The sequence below is a fragment of the Bidens hawaiensis genome, unplaced genomic scaffold (assembly GCF_021521415.1).
Source record: "Bidens hawaiensis isolate Kalapana, Puna unplaced genomic scaffold, B.hawaiensis_p1.1 tig00041625_1, whole genome shotgun sequence".
Lineage (NCBI taxonomy): Eukaryota > Viridiplantae > Streptophyta > Magnoliopsida > Asterales > Asteraceae > Bidens > Bidens hawaiensis.
Window position 1 is genome coordinate 135896 of NW_027497356.1, and position 22425 is coordinate 158320.

The following is a 22425-nucleotide window of genomic DNA, read 5'->3' on the forward strand; positions in this document are numbered from 1 at the left end:
TATATGTTTATTTAATATGCATATATATGATTACTTGAGAAACGATTGTGGGTCCAAGTATGTGATTTAATGTGTGCCATAAAAAGAGGCTATAGTTTCAAAATAAATATGGTGGTATGCCTCTAATAAAAATATGGGTTACGAGTCCCGAGAGTTTCGATAGCTAAAACTCCAAAATTTTAATATTATATATAAAATATTTCGGGAGTTGAAATCTCAAGGGGTTCGGGTGTTGAACCCCAAATATAAAAGGGGAGTTAATAACCCTCATGGGTTAAAAATGAGCTCATAAGGAATTCGGGTGTTGAATTCCCAAAGAATAATGTCACACCCCAAAACACGGCCTAGGAGTATGACACATATGTTGGTATTATATTTGTAAATAAATCAGAGTTGCGTTAGTTTGCGGAAGACTTATAAAACTTTAAGGATCAAAAGTGTAACATTTATATATGCATTCAAAAGACGAGATTATAAAATACCTGTTTAAGTTGTTAACAAAACATTACTTGTTTATAATTACAAACCACTATTTTAATATGTTAAGTTTATACAAAACAAATCCGAGCCATCGGATATTCAAAGCACTTCGTCACTCCAAGTGCTAACTTTGTTCACCTGCAAAATGTAAATAAAATACGTCAGCAACGAATGCTGGTGAACACGCTGACGCTAAAATAATTTCTTTTACTTTATTACCCCTCGAGACTACGCCTTCCTCGGCCCATCGTGGCTTAGGAATAACAAAGTTAAATAACACATTATAAACTTGAGCCTCTACTCTAGGTCACCTCAGCAAACACCGCAGCGTTCGACTTTGTTAAGTACCCGTAAATATACACATAAGGTCGTACTCCCTGCAGGAGAGCGTCCTACGACCAAGGGCGGTGCGGTGTGCCCACCGCGTAGTACCACCTATGTAAGGATCTAGACACACGTATACCACAGCCTGAAGGCTAGGTTTATACCCTTATTTATAACGGTTTTAGGAACACATAGTTCCTTGTAAACAATTTCATATAACATGTTTGACTTATTTGAAAACAAGTTTATAAAAGTTTGGGGGCGTATTCACCTTGTCGCTTTGGGATCGGCTTCACCACCGTCCGAGGGTCTTTCCCTTATTTATCTCGCACCTATAGTACGAGTATAAACATTTGTTAGTCGGATATACAATCCGGCTTAAGACCTTTAGTCTTATTTTATATCTCAACCTCGATGAACCTTTAGTTCATTTTCTTTACTTAAAAACCTTTAGTTTAAAAGTAATTATAAACCTTTAGTTTATATAAAAACCCGACGTTTCTTCTTCTCTAAGAAACGTATTCTTTTCTTTTATTATTTAAGAATACTCATTATTACTTAAATAATAATTTTCATAACAAAGAATATATACATATATACTTACACACATCATTCATAATATTCAATATACATTCTTTCATTCATTTTTTTGTTATGTTTTCTTTTCTTTTCTTTTATCGAGGTATCGAGTATAACATCGACTTAAGGCTTAATCCTTTTAATATAATATTATATTATATTGATTTGTCGTTACGCCTAACCTTATTGGCATATTGGAAACCCTAGGAACTCGAGCAGCACTTCAACGCCGCTTCACTTTCTCGACACTCCAAACGATGAACACCAGTCTTCAAATATTGATGACACGCCTTTCGAGAACTAACACCATCTTGTTCGTATGTGGGTGGAGGGTGGCACGAACTTCGAGGAAACGGTGGTACACAAACGAGATATCGGGGAACGATTATCGAGGGAGATCGTTAATATAAACTTGGAATTCTAGTGAGAGGTTAGAGAGAGGACAAGAAATTCTAGTGGAACTTTGAGGAAACGGTGGTACACAAACGCGATGGGCTTAACCTTTTATCCATCGTGTATCGCGATAAGACAAGAATTTTAGAATTTTCATTTTAAACCCTAAGGTTTGGAATTTGGCATTTTCAGTCCTTTAACTTTGGAAAATTGGCATTTTGACCTCGAAATTTCCTCGATGTTACATCCTCCCCACCTTGAAACAAATCTCGTCCTCGAGATTGCTTTACAAGAGCAAATGGGGTATTTCTTTTTCATTTCCGATTCGAGTTCCCATTATATTCGGGCCCTCTACGCGAGTCCCATTTTACTTTCACAATTTTCAAAGTTCGTCTTTTTAATTTCTTTGTTTTCGAATCTTCTATTTGAATTGGACGTTCTACAAATTTTAAGTTCTCATTTATTTCAACGTCTTTTAATGGCATAGCCAAAGATTCATCTGTTAAACACTTACGCAGATTCGAAACATGGAATACATCGTGTATTCCTTGCATTTCCTCGGGCAGTGTAAGACCCTAACCCGTTTATAACACTTGTAGGCGTAAACATACGCTCGTTAGGACTTAAAAACCAGGTCTAATTAAAACTTTTGCGGATGACGTGATAACATGACACGACATACATAACTAGTTATTAAAAATTTACAAATTTTATATTTATATGATACGAAGACTATATTAGACTTTGTCTTCTAAAATGACTCATTATAGCGGAAGCTTGTTCGGTTAGGTTGTGTTCAGTTCTTCAACAGCTTGACCATCAATCCAATTCCTTCAATTAAGTTATAACCTGTCATGGAAAATTCGCCATAACAATTAGTCATACTTTACATCTACTTGTAATAAACACAAGTATACTTAACCCATTCATTAATACTTTCACTATCATTGTCTTTATACAATTTTTTCTTTTAAAACAATAAGAGGGTCTAAGTTTTCTCACTTAGTATATCCCCCCTTTTGTCCTTTTATAATTGTCATTTTAGTATTTACAACCAAAAATTAGGATTTGCACGTTCATGCACAAACCCTAGCTTCTACGACCCCATGAGTCGTTTATACAACAATTTACTTATTTGGATTAATTGTAAGAGTTAAACGGCTTTAAAATTACAGATTAAACCCAACAAGCACGAACTCAATAATTGTACACTGGCACCAGCAGCCCGTGTACACCAATTTCCCGTTTCCCAGTTATCCGGTTACCCTTTTTCCACTACAACTATATTGTAGCCGGTAACTTCATGGTTCGTAAATCTAATCGTCACTACCCCGTTATTCATTTTTAAGTCAGTGTTTACACTAACCTTGTCGTTTGACTCTTTATGCCTCAGACGACTAGGTAATATCAATGCACCCATACAATTGCTCGGCGGGCGTTTTGGTCATTTTTAACAATTATTGATATCATGATTTAATTCACGTACCTGGCAGGGTCAAAGTTGTGACCTGTTACCAATACCTTGTAACTCCTTTTAGAGAACTCGACAACACATTCTATTACCATCATGCTTACCTGTAGGATAATTCTCAACAGGACAAGCATTATATGTCAACTTCAAATGGTGATAGTTTCACCATTTGACATGTAAGACCCGTTCACGCATATACCCATTCCGGGTCATTTATTTTTTTATATCTTAATCTTACAACGGGCTATTACCAAAATAGTGATTTAACACCCATTTACCCATAATACCCGTTTATGACTTGGTCTATAAACCACACCCGATAACCATTAAAATCCTTGTCCCATATACTAGGATTATTAATTTTCAATTCACATTTGACCCTTTTGGGCCAATTTGAACCATGTCTCACATTAAAGATTGCAACCCAATCCCTGGTTGTACCTTAATACCCCCAAACTACCCTTCTTTAGTTTTTTTTTACATTTCAATCTTTTGTTAGTTATTTAAGCAATATTACAATTTGACAAGAAAATTTAGCTTATAAATTGAAGTGAACAAAGTCACTTTCCTTTATTTGCTAACTAGAACTCTCGTGCACTCCATTAGCTTGTTTGACCCGTTTTATCCAAGCCTCCACCTAGCTTGACAAGATCAAACTTTGTCCAATTTCCACAAGATTGTCGAGTTAGTCATTATATAACATGACCACAAAATCCTATGGACTCATACATACCAATTTATCAAAACATTAGTTTTTTGGTCAGTTTCACTTTTAAAAGTCAAACTGCTCAGAGGTATGTATATTCTCCGATCATTACATACAATGATGTAAATACTCATACAAGCCATTTGCAAGTCCTTTAGACACTTTAAGTATGTCACATTAAGTGTTAATATTTCTCTAAAATCAATGCATCATGCCTAATGCAAGTATATGCAATCTTATGTGTTTTCTCGATTACTAAACATCTTTATTAATGTGCATCGATTTCCTATATCGTTGCTGTAATCAGCCATTTTGACTCATGTAACATCCGAACTGGTTCAACATGTTCAAAGATGAATCGTAGGGGACTCAAATACCTTTTCAAGCATATAAAGCAAACCCTCTAACTATTTTTCTATGAGTTTATATGATTTTTACAAAATCAGGACAGAAGCATAAATATTGCCAGTCAGCATGTTTTATATCCTGACTAGTCACTTTGGTCTACTGTTTTGGACATCTTCCGATCAAATACGAATTGAAATAGACACATAGACCTTTCCAACGATATAAGGCCCGTCTTCTAACTCTTAACGACGAGTGAGATACGCGCTCTGCAAATTAACTATTTAAATTTATCAAAAGTGACGGATTTCATACTATATTGCACAATTCAAGTTTCATGTGAGCATTTAATCAAACACTTGGTGTGCGGTCAATAACATAGCCTTAAACATAAGTGTTCGAAACATAAATTACCATGTTCCTCATCCAAATTCTATTATTCAATATCCACAAGTTTAAACCACACGATTTCATTTAATCTAGCAATAATCTTATCATTTAAAGCTAGACTAACACATATACATGCTCAATTTGAGGTTATTCAACATAAATAGTTTTCTCCCAATCTTGAAATTATTCACAATTGAAGATATTTGAACATACCTTATGTTCCCCAAGTTGAGTTGAGCACAACCTTGCTCACATGCACGGTTTTACTATCCAATGTGCCTTCCAATTTGAAGAACTAGGGTTTCTCCCTATTGTTCTCTCATGATGATCGACACACACACACCATGTGTGTGTGTTTTAAATTATTTTCTCTTTTAATGCTTATTCTTTCGAACTTGGCAACTTCAACCCCTCATGATTAATAAGTTATCTAGTTTAAGACTTTTGAAATATATAAACATTTCACCATTACTAACTTAAGTGTTAACTAGGTTGAGTATTATCCTAGTTACATGTTTCAAACTTTTCATGTTTTATACTCGACACGATTAATATAATATTTTGGGGTGTTACAGGCAGTCGCAATCGGTATGCAACAGTGCCGATTCGTTCAAGTACCTCGAAAGGTCCAACGAATCAAGGACTCAATTTTCCTTTCTTACCGAAGCGAACAACGCCTTTCCTAGGCGAGAATTTCAATAACACTTTGTCACCAACTTTGAATTCCAACGGCTTACGACGGACATCGGCGTAAATCTTTTGGCGATCACGTGCCATCTTAAGTTGTTCTCGGATTTGGAGAATCTTGTCGGTGGTTTCTAGGACTATCTCAGGTCCAGATAATTGATTGTCTCCGGTTTCAGACCAACACACGGGCGTTCTACACTTTCGACCATATAACGCCTCGAATGGTGCAGCTTGAATACTTGTGTGATAGCTATTGTTGTACGAGAATTCCATTAGGGGTAAGTGGTCATCCCAACTTCCACCTAAGTCAATCACACAAGCGCGGAGCATATCTTCCAACGTTTGAATCGTCCTTTCGCTTTGCCCATCAGTTTGCGGATGATAGGCGGTTCTAAGGTTAAGTTTCGTACCAAGAGCTTGTTGGAAGCTTTTCCAAAAGTGAGACGTAAAACGACTGTCTCGATCAGAAATGATAGACAGCGGTACTCCATGCAAAGCAACGATGTTGTTCACATAATACACGCTAGTCTATCCATTGAGTATGACTCATTGATGGGTATGAAGTGTGCGGATTTTGTTAATCGATCCACAATTACCCAAATAGCATTGTGTTGTCGAGTCATTTTCAGGAGTTTGGTAATGAAATCCATAGTTATTAACTCCCACTTCCATACGGGAAGTTCGGGTTGCTGAAGCAATCCTGAAGGCTTTTGATGTTCAGCCTTAACTTTCAAACATGTCAAACATTTCGCAACATGCGAAGCGACATCCCTTTTCATTCCATTCCACCAATAATTTGCTTTAAGATTATGGTACATTTTGTCACTTCCGGGATGCATCATGTACTTGGACTTGAGAGCTTCATTCAAAATTTTCTCACGCAAGTCTCCAACGATTGGTACCCAAATCCTATTACCGAGTCTAAGGATACCATCGTCACTTTTGACTAACGAGTCAATGGTGCCGTTGCGTTTTTCATCAGCGATTTGGTTTTCATTGATCGCTTGAGCTTGAGCAGATTTGATTTGTTCGAAAAGATCAATTTGAAGTTCTAGACGCAATGCTCGAACTCTTTTAGGTTTCTCATGTTCCTTGCGACTTTAGGCATCAGCCACGACGTTGGCTTTGCCCTCATGGTAAACAATCTCACAATCATAATCATTGAGTGTTTCCATCCATCGCCGTTGGCGCATGTTGAGCTCTTTTTGATCAAAGATATGTTTTAAACTTTTATGATCAGTGTACACGGTAAATCTTACTCCGTAGAGATAGTGCCTCCATATTTTAAGTTCGAAGATAATGGCGCCTAACTCTAGATCGTGAGTCGTATAGTTCTTTTCGTGTACTTTGAGTTGACGAGAGGCGTAAGCGATTACTTTCTTACGTTACATTAGTACGCATCCCAAACCGGAATGAGACGCGTCACTAAATACCACAAAGTCCTCAGTACCTTCTGGCAAGGCCAGTATCGGTGCTTGGATGAGCTTTTGTTTAAGTATATCGAACGCCTCTTGTTGCTTTGTTCCCCACTCATACTTGATGTTCTTACGAGTTAAGGGGTTAGGGGAACAATGATTTGAGAAAAATTTTCAATGAACCTACGGTAATAGCCGGCCAAACCTAAGAAACTTCGAATTTCGGTTGGCAACTTTGGGACCTCCCACTTAGAGATAGCTTCAATCTTAGCGGGGTCCACTTGAATACCGTTGACGTTGATGATGTGACCAAGAAATTGCACTTCGTGCAACCAGAACTCGCATTTTGAGAACTTGGCGTACAACTTCTCGGTTCTAAGAATTTCAAGCGACGTTCGAAGGTGGATTTCATGATTGGCCTTTGACTTAGAGTAAATAAGTATGTCATCGATTAATACGATAACAAATTTATCCAAGTAAGGCTTGCAAATACGATTCATCATGTCCATGAATGCAGCTGGGGCATTTGTAAGTCCATACGGCATGACCATGAACTCATAATGTCCATACCTTGTTCGAAATGCGGTCTTTGGAATATCCTCAGGTTGGACTTTAAGTTGGTGATAGCCGGAATGAAGATCGATTTAGAAATGAAGCTAGCACCTTGAAGTTGGTCAAAAAGATCATCGATTCGAGGGAGTGGATAACGATTCTTGATTGTGACTTTGTTTAATGCACGATAATCGATACACATACGCATAGATCCATCTTTCTTTTTGACAATTAGAATTGGCGCTCCCCAAGGTGACGAACTCGGTCGAATGAAACCTTTCTCCAAGAGCTCATCGAGTTGTTTCTTTAACTCCTTCATCTCGGTTGGCGCTAAGCGATATGGAGCTTTAGCGATCGGAGCAGTACCAGGAATAAGATCTATTCTAAACTCTACTTCGCGATCAGGAGGGATTCCGGGGAGTTCATCAGGAAAGACATCAGCAAAGTCGGAAACGATAGAAATGTCATTAATTTCTTTTAGCTTGGATTCTTCAGTGACGTAGGCCATGAATGCGAGGCATCCTTGATTCAAACATTTGTTAGCCCTAATCATGTAGATTATGCTAACTTGGCCAGCGTCTTTATCCCCTTCAATTCAAATCGTTCGTTTATCAGGGGCTTGAAGTTCAACGGTTTTGTTATTGCAGATGATACGAGCATGGTTATCAGATAACCAATCCATACCAAGTACAATATCAAAGCCAGCCAGACTCATGGGCAACAAACAGATAGGTAAAAGATAACCAGCTAGAAGTATTTTTCCGTTTTTAAGGGCTTTGGAGATCTTAACAATTTCGCCATTAGCAGTCTCGACGATTAGAGTTTTATTTAACTTTATTAAAGGTTCGTTTAATAGACTACAAAAATTATAATCTATAAAACTCAAGTTGGCACCCGAATCAAATAAAACTCTAGCATAGGTGTCGTTGACTAGAAACGTACCGGTAATGGTTTCCGGCATGTCAGCGGCCTTCTTTGTGTCGAGTATGAAGACTCGAGCGTTTCCCTTTTTGTCTTTGCCACATCCACCCGCACTACCAATCGCGGGTTTGTTCTTTGAGCATTCAAAACTCAGGTGGCCCATCTCCTTGCAATTGTAGCAAGTCATCTTCTTTTTCCAGCAGTCAGCAGCTGCATGCCCCGTACGGTTGCATGATTCACAAACCTTAGGAGGTGGGGCGAAATTGCATCGACCCTTATGGTACCTCCTACATGTTTTGCAAAGCGTGGCATTTGAATTGAATCAGTTTTGATTTACGCCTTTTCCTTTGAAGTTGGTACTTCCTCCAGCTCTCCCTTGAGTAGTTGTTGTTGTAACCTTCTTGTCCTCTTCTTTGTTGCGGACCATGCCGCCCATCAAGTAACCAGCCAACTCCATTGCAGAATCAGCGGTTTGTGGTAAGTGTGACCTTACCATGTCGCGGATTTCCCGCGCTAGTCCCCAAATGTATCGGGTGACATTGCTGGATTCAGGATTTACTAGCTAAGGAATTAAACGACAATACTTAAGGAATTTAGTATTGAACTCACGAAGATTTGTCCCCACGACCTTATGATTGAGGAATTTTGTTTGGATTTGGTCGGTTTCGTGCATGGGACAAAACTTTGCCATTAATAACGCTTTAAACTCTTCCCAACTTAAGCCATACATCACTTCTCTCCCTTTGCTCATCAACAGGGCATTCCACCACTCCAGTGCCTCTCCTTTAAACATTAAAGCGGAGTACTAAATCTTCTCTTCATTAGAACATTTACTTGTAATCACGATTGTCTCCATCTCTTCAAGCCACCTCACAATTGCGATGGCTCCTTTATCACCATGGAACTCTTTTGGTCCATAGTATTTGAAGTCTTTAAACGAACAACCGCCGATTTTGAGTTTCTTGAACTCCTGACGAACGCCTCCATCAGCGTTTGACTCATGAACACTACCCTCGTCATGAGAGGGTTTTGGACGGGATTTTACAGATTTTGAAGGATGAACGGATTGAGAATGTTTGGTTTGTCTAGATTAAGAATGTCGAGATTGAGATCTAAAATCAGACTCTTCCCTAACCGCTTTCTTAATCATATTTTGAATTTGGTTTAAATATTTATCGGGAATGAGTTCTTCTTTTTCTTTCTCGGGGCCTTTCCCCTTGTCTTTTATTTCTTTTTCTCTTCGAGCATTCTCGTTGTTATTACTTTGTTCAGACATATTTCTTTTTCTTTTTCAACTTATATCTGAAATTTAACAACGTTTCTTTTATTAAACACACATTTTATTACACATACATATATATATCACAAAAGGATATATATACTTTATTTTACAATACATATACGTATATATATATCGTTCCAACGATATATATATAGATCATCCAATCTTTATTTCAAGAACGTTTCAACGTTCTTGTTACATACTTATTTCACATATCATACAAAGCTATTTTACACATAACTTCTCATGGCACACATTATCTTCAGTTCTTCAAAAACTTTTTCACAACCTTCGTTATTTTGTTGCACTTACGAAGGAGTGTTTCTCCCACCTTCTTCTTTTTCTTTCCTTCCTCGTCTACCTTCTTCCTCCAATCGTCGGTTTCGTGTAGAGCACGATCCAAATGTTCTTCATACGATTGCGGGACTACATTGGGGTATGCATACTGTGGAGGTGGGTCGCGGTAACCCAATGTCACCATTTCGTAGTGATTCCTCGGTTCTGGATACGGAACGTAAGTCATGTCGGATGCAAGGTAGAGATAGGTTTTGGCAGCACGGTTTTGTTCTCGGATCTCATCAGCTTGTTCCTCTTCTGTTGGAATCACACCTTGGAATGGTGGGAAGCTTGACGAAGCTTGATTCTTGAGTTTCTCAAGGTATTGAACATATGGATCAACAAAACCGTAGCTTGGATTTTAGGAAGTGAGTGATCCATCCATTGATATCTCATTAAGATTATCGGGATGCTCTTCTTCCGGTTCCAACTCTTCCTCAGGATTCTCCTCTTCTTCGGGGTCCTCCTCTTCCTCTTCAGGTTCTTCCTCTTCTTCGGGTTCTTCTTCTTCTAGTCCATCTTCCTCCATGGGTTGTATGGTTTCATTTTTATTGGGGTCATCTGGAAAATTTCACAGGGCATCATTACCCTCATTCTAGGTTTGCGGGACGGTCCTTCACCGTTGTTTGGTTGGGAATTGACTTCATTAAAAGTGGAGCTTCCGGTATGCCATTGTTGTTGATCAGAGAGGTATTTCATCCAGTCGGAGGATGGGTGAGAGTTTGGTAGGTACCCGGTTGAATCATAATCTGTATTATACTTACCTATTGCGGCCTACCAACAATCTTAATTACGTTAAATCGATCAATTTGATTCGTTATGCCCAAAATACTTAGCCTACATATCTCGTAAATCATTATACATCATAACAAGCGATATAATACAATTAATCTTGCATAATCAACCCATATACCATCGCAATCATTAACCCTCTAACTAACAACCTCCGTTAGTTCGTGTTCTTGAGTTGCGTTGTGCCGGCCACTATCATATCGATTAATCTTTTTGTTAGCATCATCTGAGGTAATTGAGTTATGAATTGTATTCGTCGCTATAACTATAACCCAAATCTAAATATGATTAACATCAACGGATTGATCCTATTGGGAAATCTAGGGTTTATATGATTTGGTGGAAAGGATTCTGTTTGTTTATATTTAACCAAGTTGAAGATATAACCAAGTACGCCACCAGGCCAGTTGGCTGGTGCACCCCTAGTTAGAGTTTGGAGTGGCTGGTCGCGGGTTCGAATCCCAACCACCCCTTTTGTTAATTGTTTTTTGTAACATCCTATTTTGTGGATAAAAATAAATATTTGGAATCTATATTTCAAATATTAGTAAACGAGTAAGTAGCGAGTAAAATTACTCATTGAAATATGAGACGTTTAAATGAGCATTCGTTAATATTTACCATCTAACAAGATATAAAACAAATACTTGTTATTATTATAATCTAAAAGCTCATGTAGCTTTGTAGCAACAACAATATTATTAAATACTATTACTTATAATAAGAAAGAAAGCATAATATGAAGATATGAAAATGAGCTCTCAGTCTTAACGAGTAAGTAAAATGTGATGCATTTTGCATTTAAAATAAATAAAGATATATATATATATATATATATATATATATATATATATATATATATATATATATATATATATCTATAACGATAAGATTGAAAATAATAATAAAATAATCAAACTTAATCAAGAAGACTCTTGGCCAACAAGGAAATTCTTGAGTATATATATATATGCTTCATGTGTACAGAAGTTTTACAAATTAACCAACAACAAACTTAAGTTGTTAAACGGATAGATATTTAGAACAAGTAAGCTCTAGTATATTTTGGAGACGATTTTATAAATTAGCGGGTTGTCGTCTACACCCACGTTACTAACACAAGGAGGTAAGTACACGGACCATAATCATGTTATTTTTACAAACGTTTTATATATGTTTATTTAATATGCATATGTATGATTATTTGAGAAATGATTGTGGGTCCAAGTATGTGATTTAATGTGTGCCATAAAAAGAGGCTATAGTTTCAAAATAAACATGGTGGTATGCCTCTAATAAAAATATGGGTTACGAGTCCCGAGAGTTTCGGTAGCTGAAACTTCAAAATTTTAATATTATATTTAAAAGATTTCGGGAGTTGAAATCTCAAGGGGTTCGGGTGTTGAACCCCAAATATAAAAGGGGAGTTAATAACCCTCATGGTTAAAAATGAGCTCATTAGGAATTCGGGTGTTGAATTCCCAAAGAATAATGTCACACCCCAAAACACGGCCTAGGAGTATAACACATATGTTGGTATTATATTTGTAAATAAATCAGAGTTGCGTTAGTTTGCGGAAGACTTATAAAACTTTAAGGATCAAAAGTGTAACATTTATATATGCATTCAAAAGACGAGATTATAAAATACATGTTTAAGTTGTTAACAAAACATTACTTGTTTATAATTACAAACCACTATTTTAATATGTTAAGTTTATACAAAACAAATCCGAGCCATCGGATATTCAAAGCACTTCGTCACTCCAAGTGCTAACTTTGTTCACCTGCAAAATGTAAATTAAATACGTCAGCAACGAATGCTGGTGAACACGCTGACGCTAAAATAATTTCTTTTACTTTATTACCCCTCGAGACTACGCCTGCCTCGGCCCATCGTGGCTTAGGAATAACAAAGTTAAATAACATATTATAAACTTGAGCCTCTACTCTAGGTCACCTCAGCAAACACCGCAGCGTTCGACTTAGTTAAGTACCCGTAAATATACACATAAGGTCGTACTCCCTGCAGGAGAGCGTCCTACGACCAAGGGTGGTGCGGTGTGCCCACCGCGTAGTACCACCTATGTAAGGATCTAGACACTCGTATACCACAGACTGAGGGCTAGGTTTATACCCTTATTTATAACGGTTTTAGGAACACATAGTTCCTTGTAAACAATTTCATATAACATGTTTGACTTATTTGAAAACAAGTTTATAAAAGTTTGGGGGCGTATTCACCTTGTCGCTTTGGGATCGGCTTCACCACCGTCCTAGGGTCTTTCCCTTATTTATCTCGCACCTATAGTACGAGTATAAACATTTGTTAGTCGGATATACAATCCGGCTTAAGACCTTTAGTCTTATTTTATATCTCAACCTTGATGAACCTTTAGTTCATTTTCTTTACTTGAAAACCTTTAGTTTAAAAGTAATTATAAACCTTTAGTTTATATAAAAACCCGACGTTTCTTCTTCTCTAAGAAACGTATTCTTTTTTTTTATTATTTAAGAATACTCATTATTACTTAAATAATAATTTTCATAACAAAGAATATATACATATATACTTACACACATATATACGTATTCACAATATTCAAACCTTGTAAACTTCGAGGAAACGTTGGTACACAAACAAGATATCGGGGCACGCTTATCGAGGGAGATCGTTAATATAAACTTGGAATTCTAGTGAGAGGTTAGAGAGAGAGTTGAGTGCTGTGTTTGGGATGTGGAAATGAGCTGCCCTTGGCTGCTATTTATAGACGAAAAATTGGATCCCATCGCGGTACGCGATGGGTCCCTAGGCTGACCTATCGCGTATCGCGATATAGGTCTGTCGAGTCATAGGGTAGGTCTGCCACGTAGAGACACGTGGCAACAGTTGCGCCACGTGGCAGCAGTGTTGCCACGTGGTGACACGTGGCAGCAGGTGATGCCACCGTGTGCCACGTGGCACACGTGTCACGCTGTGTCAGAAGCACCATCGCGGAACGCGATGGGCTTATCCTTTTGTCCATCGCGTATCCCGATAGGAAAAGAAATTTAGAATTTTCATTTTAAACCCTAAGGTTTGGAATTTGGCATTTTCAGTCCTTTAACTTTGGAAAATTGACATTTTGAACTCGAAATTTCCTCAACGTTGGTACAAAAACAAGTTATCGGGGCACGCTTATCGAGGGAGATCATTAATATAAACTTGGAATTCTAGTGAGAGGTTAGAGAGAGAGTTGAGTGTTGTGTTTGGGATGTGGAAATGAGCTGCTCTAGGCTGCTATTTATAGACGAAAAATTGGATCCCATCGCGGTACGTGATGGATCCCTAGGCTGACCTATCGCGTATCGCGATATAGGTCTGTCGAGTCACAGGGTAGGTCTGCCACGTGGCGACACGTGGCAGCCGTTGCGCCACGTGGCGATACGTGGCAGCAGTGTTGCCACATGGTGACACGTGGTAGCAGGTGATGCCACCGTGTGCCACGTGGCAACGTGTCACGCTTGTCAGAAGCACCATCGCGGTACGCGATGGGCTTATCCTTTTGTCCATCGCGTGTCCCGATAGGACAAGAAATTTAGAATTTTCATTGTAAACCCTAAGGTTTGGAATTTGGCATTTTTAGTCCTTTAACTTTGGAAAATTGAAATTTTGAACTCGAAATTTCCTCGATGTTACAAATAATGAGGAGTAAAATTAAGGATTTCGGGTGTTGAAATCCCAAGGAATTCGGGTGTTGAATTCCCAAAGAATAACGTGGAGTAAAAATAAGGATTTCGGGTGACAAGGGAACTTACTTAGCGAAAGCTAATAAAAATATGTTTTAAAATGTTTTCAGGAAAAGCACCCATAGATGGTTAAAGCTTCATGGACAGGATTGGACTGACAAGGGAACCATATACTCGTATTTAATAGTTTGTATAATAAAGTTTGTTTTAAACATATATGTTTCTTGTATAATATATGTTTTTATAAAATAAAACATCACCTCGAGTGACAGGTTTTGTATGTTTAAAAGACAATGTAGTAATTGAGGGATCATGATGGATATAAAATATTTCTTTCATACCTGGCTAGTATGAGAATAAATGTATCATACTGTCATGAATTCTCAATAACTATATTGTGTTGGAAACAACAAAGAGTAAGGGAAGAAAAATAAATATGCATGAAATGGTGTGCTTGTTAATATTTATTGCATCATATGTGCATATACGGTGCTTTGTGCTTTATGGCTTTATATAAATTGTTAGAATTAACAATAGATTGAGGAGTATAAAGGCCGTAGATAAAGTACCTTAGAAGGGATAAGATTATGGAATGAAAATAATAATAAATAAATTATTTGTCACAGTAAAAAGATATGGCGGAGGAAGAAAGAAATATTATACACGGTGATGGAAGCCGTAATGTAGAAAAGCATGTAGATAATGCTTCAGAAAGATCTGCGTCTTCACCCCATCAAGATAATGCTATAAAAATTGTACCTGATGAAATTCGCAATCAAATTGCTATTGAGGTGGGGAAAGCATTCGAAACCAATATTCCATTTCTTCTGACCGAAATGCAAAATTCTATAGAAATTATGTTGGAAGAAAACCTGAAAAAGAATGAATCGAATGTGGAAAAGCCTCTTGAGAACATGGGAGCAGCACCAAGAGTAGAGGTAGAAACGCATCGATGTGCGTATAGAAATTTCATGGCTTGTAAACCGTTACAATTTAAAGGAGAAATAGGCCCCTTGGTTAGCCAGAGGTGGATAACAGCCATGGAAACTATTTTTGACACATGTCACTGCGACGCGGCTGATGAAGTGATCTTCGCAACAAACCAATTTGTTGAACGAGCTAAAGACTGGTGGGATGTGGTCAAAAAGGAAAAGGGTAGGGAAACGATAAGAAACATGTCTTGGGAAGAATTCAAACCAATCTTCCTAAAACATTTCAGTCCACGTGTTGAAATTGATCGTATCACCGAAGAACTTCTTCATACGCGTCAAGGCAATGAAACGGTGGACGAAATATTTGGAATTTTCTATGATAAAGCAAAGTTTTGCCCTTCTCTTTACACTAGTGAAGAAGCGTGGATGACTCGTTTCCATCTTATCCTTAAAACGGAAATAAGAGAATTTATTTCTCCATCAAAGTTTGGAAGTCTCGAGGAGCTGCTTAACTAGGCTCGTGAACGAGAGGTGGACCTAAAAGGACAAATTGAAAAGCGAAAGCTAGATGTTGTAATTCCTGCAGCACCGGCAAAGAAAGCGAAAATTTTTAAGCCTACAAAAGTACCTAGCTTTAAGAAGGAATCTGGTACTTGTTAGTTCTGTGGAAAGAGGCATTTTGGGGAATGTCGTTATAATAATCCAACTTGCTATAAGTGTGGGAGACTTGGGCATACGACACCCGAGTGTACTAGTCCAGTGAACTTATGTTATAACTGTTATAGACTGGGCCATAGAAAAATGATTGCCCAGAATTGAGGGCAAGGAATGGAAAGGCAGCAGAAGGATCAAGAACTACAGAGGACGTGAAGAAGTTAGAAGCTCAAAAACCCCGAGGCAGGGCTTTTCAAATCACCGCAGAGGAGGAGAAGGTTTCCTAATGTCGTAACAGGTACCTTTATCGTAAACTCCCTCCCTGCCTATGTATTATTTGATTCTTGAGCTAGTAGATCCTTCGTATCCAAAACTTTTTCTTGTCGTAGTTCTTTTAGTAAAAGTAAATTAACAAATTCATTAGACATCGAAATCGCTAGTGATAAGAGCTTTGTCGTCTCTGAAGTATGTCGAAATTGTAAAATAGTAATTCAAGGAGAAGAATATTCTATCGACTTGTTTCCTATTACACTAAGGGAATTTGATGTAATTATTGGGATGGATTGGTTATCCCAACATCAGGCGTCTATAGTTTGTAATAGAAAGATCGTTCAATTTCTATCACCGGATGGAAAACAAGTTTGTGTTTATGGAGAAAAGAAGAACGATATCATAATATGCTCAATGGCGTAGGCAAGTTGTTATATAAAGCATGGTCATCAGATGTTTCTCGCCTACGTGATTGATACAAAAGAAAAGGGAAAGGAACTTGATCAAGTCCCTGTTGTTAATGAATTTCCTGACGTTTTTCCTGATGAGCTGCCGAGAGTCCCACAGAAAAGGGAAGTCGAGTTTAAAATTGATCTAGTTCCAGGAGCTAAACCAGTGGCTAAATCGCCATATCAGTTGGCACCAAACGAGATGAAGAAGTTGATGTCTCAACTCCAAGATCTATTGGATAAAGGCTTTATTCACCCGAGTGTTTCACCTTGGGGCGCGCCTATTTTGTTCGTTAAAAAGAAAGACTGTAGCATGCGGATGTGCATTGATTACCGTGAATTGAATAAATTGACCATCAAGAATAGGTATCCTTTGCCTAGAATTGATGATCTTTTTGATCAACTGCAAGGTGCTAGTTGGTTCTCAAAGGTCTATTTAAGGTCGGGATATCATCAAGTAAAGGTACGAGAAGAAGATGTATTTAAGACGGCTTTTCGTACTCGTTATGGGCATTATGAATTCGTTGTAATGCCATTCGGCTTAATGAATGCCCCAGAAGTTTTCATGGATCTTATGAATCGAGTATGTAAGCCAATGCTAGATCGTTCCGTCATCGTGTTCATCGATGATATTCTCATATATTCCCGAACTGAAAAAGATCATGCTCAACATATTCGCGAGGTTCTTGGTACCTTAAGAAGAGAAAAGCTATACGCAAAGTTTTCTAAATGTGCGTTCTGGCTTAGAGAAGTTCAATTCTTGGGTCACGTCGTGAACGAGGAGGGTATCTTAGTAGATCCCGCCAAGATAGAGTCTATTATGCAATGATCTCCTCCAAAGACCCTAACTGAAGTTAGAAGTTTTCTTGGTTTAGCAGGTTATTATCGGCGTTTCATTCAGGATTTTTCAAAAATAGCCTCCTCGTTAACAAAGCTAACTCGATAGAATTCCAAATTTGAATGGAACTCAGAACATGAAAAGGAAATTCAAATCTTGAAAGAAAAGCTAACTAGAGCTCCGATACTAGCTTTACCAGAAGGAACAGAAGACTTTGTAATTTATTCTGACGCCTCATGTATTGGATTGGGTTGCGTGCTTATGCAAAGAGGGAAAGTGATAGAATATGCCTTACGTCAATTAAAGTCACATGAAGCAAACTACCCGACCCATGATTGTAGCCCCCCCTGGGGCGTCGCTGATCGATACGAGATCCGCACGATGTCTAGGAGTGCGGAATCCTCCTAGACTCGTTTATGGTGTTATAGACGAAGAACATGATTACACACAAAAAATACACGAATGGGATAAAACGAATCTGCATATCCTTTATATAATAATCATAACACATTACATACCGAACACGAAAAACAAAAGACGGCCGACCCGAGGTGAGCTCTACCTCGGGCCGTCCCACGCGACTACCCCTCTCGGTTTCTCTCTCACAAATACTCTCTCTTTCTTTTCACTAAAACAACTGAAAAACTAACTTCAAACCTTAAACATAACACACATATATATAGATAAGTATCTTCGCGGGCTTGGGCTTGGGCCTCAAGGTGAAGTTATTCCTAACTTCACTAACTGGTGAAGTTGTTCCTAACTTCACCAACACGTGAAGTTGGCTCCCTCCACGACTTCACCCCAACTAGTCGGAATTGCATAGCGACGGTCACAAAATGCACCAACAGACTCTCCCTTGACCGTTGCTCTCAATTCTAACAAACACAAAAGATCACCTGTTACAAAACATGCACCAACAATGATCTCGAATTAGCAGCAGTAGTATTTGCGCTAAAGATCTGGATGCACTATTTATATGGAACAAAATGCACTATCTATAATGATCATAAAAGTCTGAAATATTTCTTTGATCATAAAGAATTGAACATGAGATAGCGTCGGTGGATAGAATTAGTCAAAGATTGTGACTGTGAAATTCTCTACCACCCAGGTAAAGCCAACGTTGTGGCTGATGCCCTGAGTCGAAAAGAGAATTATTCTCCGATAAAGGTACAATCATATAAACTGATTGTAAATTAAGACTTATTTGACCAAATTAAAACCGCACAAAAGGAAGCACTAAAAGAAGAAAATTTAAAACGTGAAAGAATTGTTGGTCAAGTTCGACATTTGGAAGAAAATGACAAAGGAGTTAAGATTCGTTTTGGACGTATTTGGATTCCTAAGTCCTGTTCAATTAAAACGATCATTCTTGATGAGGCACATAAATCAAAATACTCAATTCATCCGGGTGCAACCAAAATGTACAATGATTTGAAGAGAAATTATTGGTGGCCTGCTATGAAAGAGATATTGTTAAATATGTGGAAAGGTGTTTGACTTGTTTACAAGTTAAGACTGAACACCAGAAACCATATGGAAAGATGCAACCTCTAGAGATTCCATTATGGACGGGGGAACACATTACGATGGATTTAATAACGAAACTTCCAAAAACAGCCAAAGGACATGATACGATATGGGTAGTTGTCGACCGTTTGACAAAAAGTGCACACTTTATACCCATTCATGAAAAATATACTTCAGAACGAATGGCAGAAGTATATATTAATGAGGTGGTGTCAAGACACGGAGTGCCAGTATCCATTGTATCAGATAGAGACACACGTTTTACCTCAAGATTTTGGAGAAAATTTCAGGAAGAAATGGGCACTAAATTATTAATCAGTACGCATATCATCCTCACACCGACGGGCAAAGTGAAAGAACAATTCAAACTCTAGAGGATATGCTTCGTGCTTGTATTATTGATTTTGGTGGCAGTTGGGACAAGTATTTGCCCCTGGCAGAGTTCTCTTATAATAATAGTTACCATTCAAGCATTGGGATGCCCCCATTCGAAATGCTTTATGGTAGAAAATGTCGCACCCTAGTATGTTGGGGAGAAGTTGGTCAAAGAGAACTCGCAAACAAAGAAGTGGAACACAACGAACGAAAAGATTGATCAAATTAGAGCACATTTAAAAGCGGCTCAGCATCGACAAAAGTCGTATGCTAATAAACGGAGACGCCCAATTGAATTTCAAGTAGGAGACTATGTTATGTTAAAAGTCTCTCCATGGAAGATAATTGCTCGTGTGGGGCAAGTGGCCTATCGACTAGATTTACCTAAAGAATGAAACGGAATCCATAACACATTTCATGTGTCATATTTACGAAAATGTTTGGCTGATGAAACGGCGTGTGTGCCATTAAATGACATCGAAGTGGATGATAAGCTTAACTATGTAGAAAAACCTGTGGCAATTCTTGATCGAAAAGTTAAGCAACTTCGAAATAAAAATATAAGTCAAGTAAAAGTACAGTGGAAACATCAGCGAGGTTCAGATACCACGTGGGAAGCCGAAGATGAAATGAGAAAGTATTACCCGGAATTATTCGAGGTATGAACAGGTTCCGGGGTCGAAACCTGATTAAGAGGGGGAGATTTGTAACATCCTATTTTGTGGATAAAAATAAAATATTTGGAATCTATATTTCAAATATTAGTAAACGAGTAAGTAGCGAGTAAAATGACTCATTGAAATATGAGACATTTAAAAGAGTATTCGTTAATATTTACCATCTAATAAGATATAAAACAAATACTTGTTATTATTTTAATTTAAAAGCTCATGTAGCTTTGTAGCAACAACAATATTATTAAATACTATTACATATAATAAGAAAGAAAGCATAATATGAAGATATGAAAATGAGCTCTCAGTCTTAACGAGTAAGTAAAAGGTGATGCATTTTGCATTTAAAATAAATAAAGATATATATATATATATATATATATATATATAAGATTGAAAATAATAATAAAATAATCAAACTTAATCAAGAAGACTCTTGGCCAACAAGAAAATTCTTGAGTATATATATATGCTTCATGTGTACAGAAGTTTTACAAATTAACCAACAACATACTTAAGTTGTTAAACGGATAGATATTTAGAACCAGTAAGCTCTAGTATATTTTGGAGACGATTTTATAAATTAGCGGGTTGTCGTCTACACCCACTTTACTAACACAAGGAGGTAAGTACACGGACCATAATCATGTTATTTTTACAAACATTTTATATATGTTTATTTAATATGCATATATATGATTATTTGAGAAATGATTGTGGGTCCAAGTATGTGATTTAATGTGTGCCATAAAAAGAGACTATAGTTTCAAAATAAACATGGTGGTATACCTCTAATAAAAATATGGGTTACGAGTCCCGAGAGTTTCGGTAGCTGAAACTCCAAAATTTTAATATTATATATAAAAGATTTCGAGTTGAAATCTCAAGGGGTTCGGATATTGAACCCCAAATATAAAATGGGAGTTAATAACCCTCATGGGTTAAAAATAAGCTCATAAGGAATTCGGGTGTTGAATTCCCAAAGAATAATGAGGAGTAAAATTAAGGATTTCGGGTGTTGAAATCCCAAGGAATTCGGGTGTTGAATTCCCAAAGAATAACGTGGAGTAAAAATAAGGATTTCGGGTGTTGAAATCCCAAGAAATTTTGGTGTTAAATTTCAAATAAAAATAAAACATATTTTTATGAAATGGTGTACTTACTTAGCGAAAGCTAATAAAATATGTTTTAAAATGTTTCCAGGAAAAGCACCCCATAGATGGTTAAAGCTTCATGTACAGGACTGGACTGACAAGGGAACCATATACTTGTGTTTAATAGTTTGTATAATAAAGTTTGTTTTAAACATATATGTTTCTTGTATAATATATATGTTGGTACATGTGTGTCAGTAGTTCATAGTCTAGCATTTGTAATCGAGTCTGTAATGTAATTATGTTTTGTTTATGATTGTTTTGTAATACGCGAAGTTGTCAACAAGTTCGCTATGGCGAACTTGTTGAATTAGCGAAGTTATGGACAACTTCGCCAATGGCGAAGTTGTCGTGTATAAAACTGTTTCGCTGAAACAGTTTGAGTGTTGGTCGTTTAGGGTTTGTTTCAGTGTGTTTCATATTGGTGTTACGTGTTATTTTCAGTAATAGTGACCGTGAGTCACGTGTTCGGTTATCAATATAACGTGGTTGATTTATTGCTCGTGTGATTCTATCTCTACACTCGTAACTACCTGCGCAGGGATTCCGCACCTGCGTTGTTAGCGATATCCCGTGTACGATCCGTCCAGGAACCTACAATTGGTATCAAAGCGAATCGGCTCGATTGTGAGGTTCGGGATTTCACGCGGGTGTAGAAAACGTCTCGTTTGACCTATTCGCGGGACGTGTTTTTGTTGGGATTGAGTTTTGCTAGTGCTTGACAGTCATTTTCAAGCCTTTGCATTGATCGGGAGCTGCTGGATTGACGAAAACAGATCTGAACAAACTTCCCTGTTCATCGGGCGAAGTTACCGTTCATCGGGCGAAGTTACCATTCTTCAGGCGAAGTTGCCGTCGCTGGAATTAGGGTTTTTGGCGAAGATATAAGGATTAGCGAAGTTAACCACAACTTCGCTCACTTCATAAGTTCGCCTTAGCGAAGTTATCCGCAACTTCGCTTCATACCCAAGTTCGCTCAACTCATAAGTTCACCAGAGCTAAGCGAAGTTATTTTTAACTTCGCCAAATTCAAGCGAATTTAAGATCTCAGCGAAGTTCTCTTTTCAGCGAAGTTAACCTTCAAGCGAAGTTATTCTTAACTTCGCCTACTGAGCTGTTTTAATATTTTTTTGTTTTTTCCAGG

General features: G+C 37.6%; 1 long non-coding RNA gene across 1 annotated transcript; it reads left to right on the forward strand.

The window, feature by feature from the left end:
- On the forward strand, positions 1 to 21273 carry LOC143593040 (uncharacterized). Its single transcript, XR_013146036.1, has 2 exons — positions 1 to 324; positions 21196 to 21273. It is a non-coding gene; the product is annotated as an uncharacterized LOC143593040 (long non-coding RNA).
- Positions 21274 to 22425: the final 1152 nt, after the last annotated feature.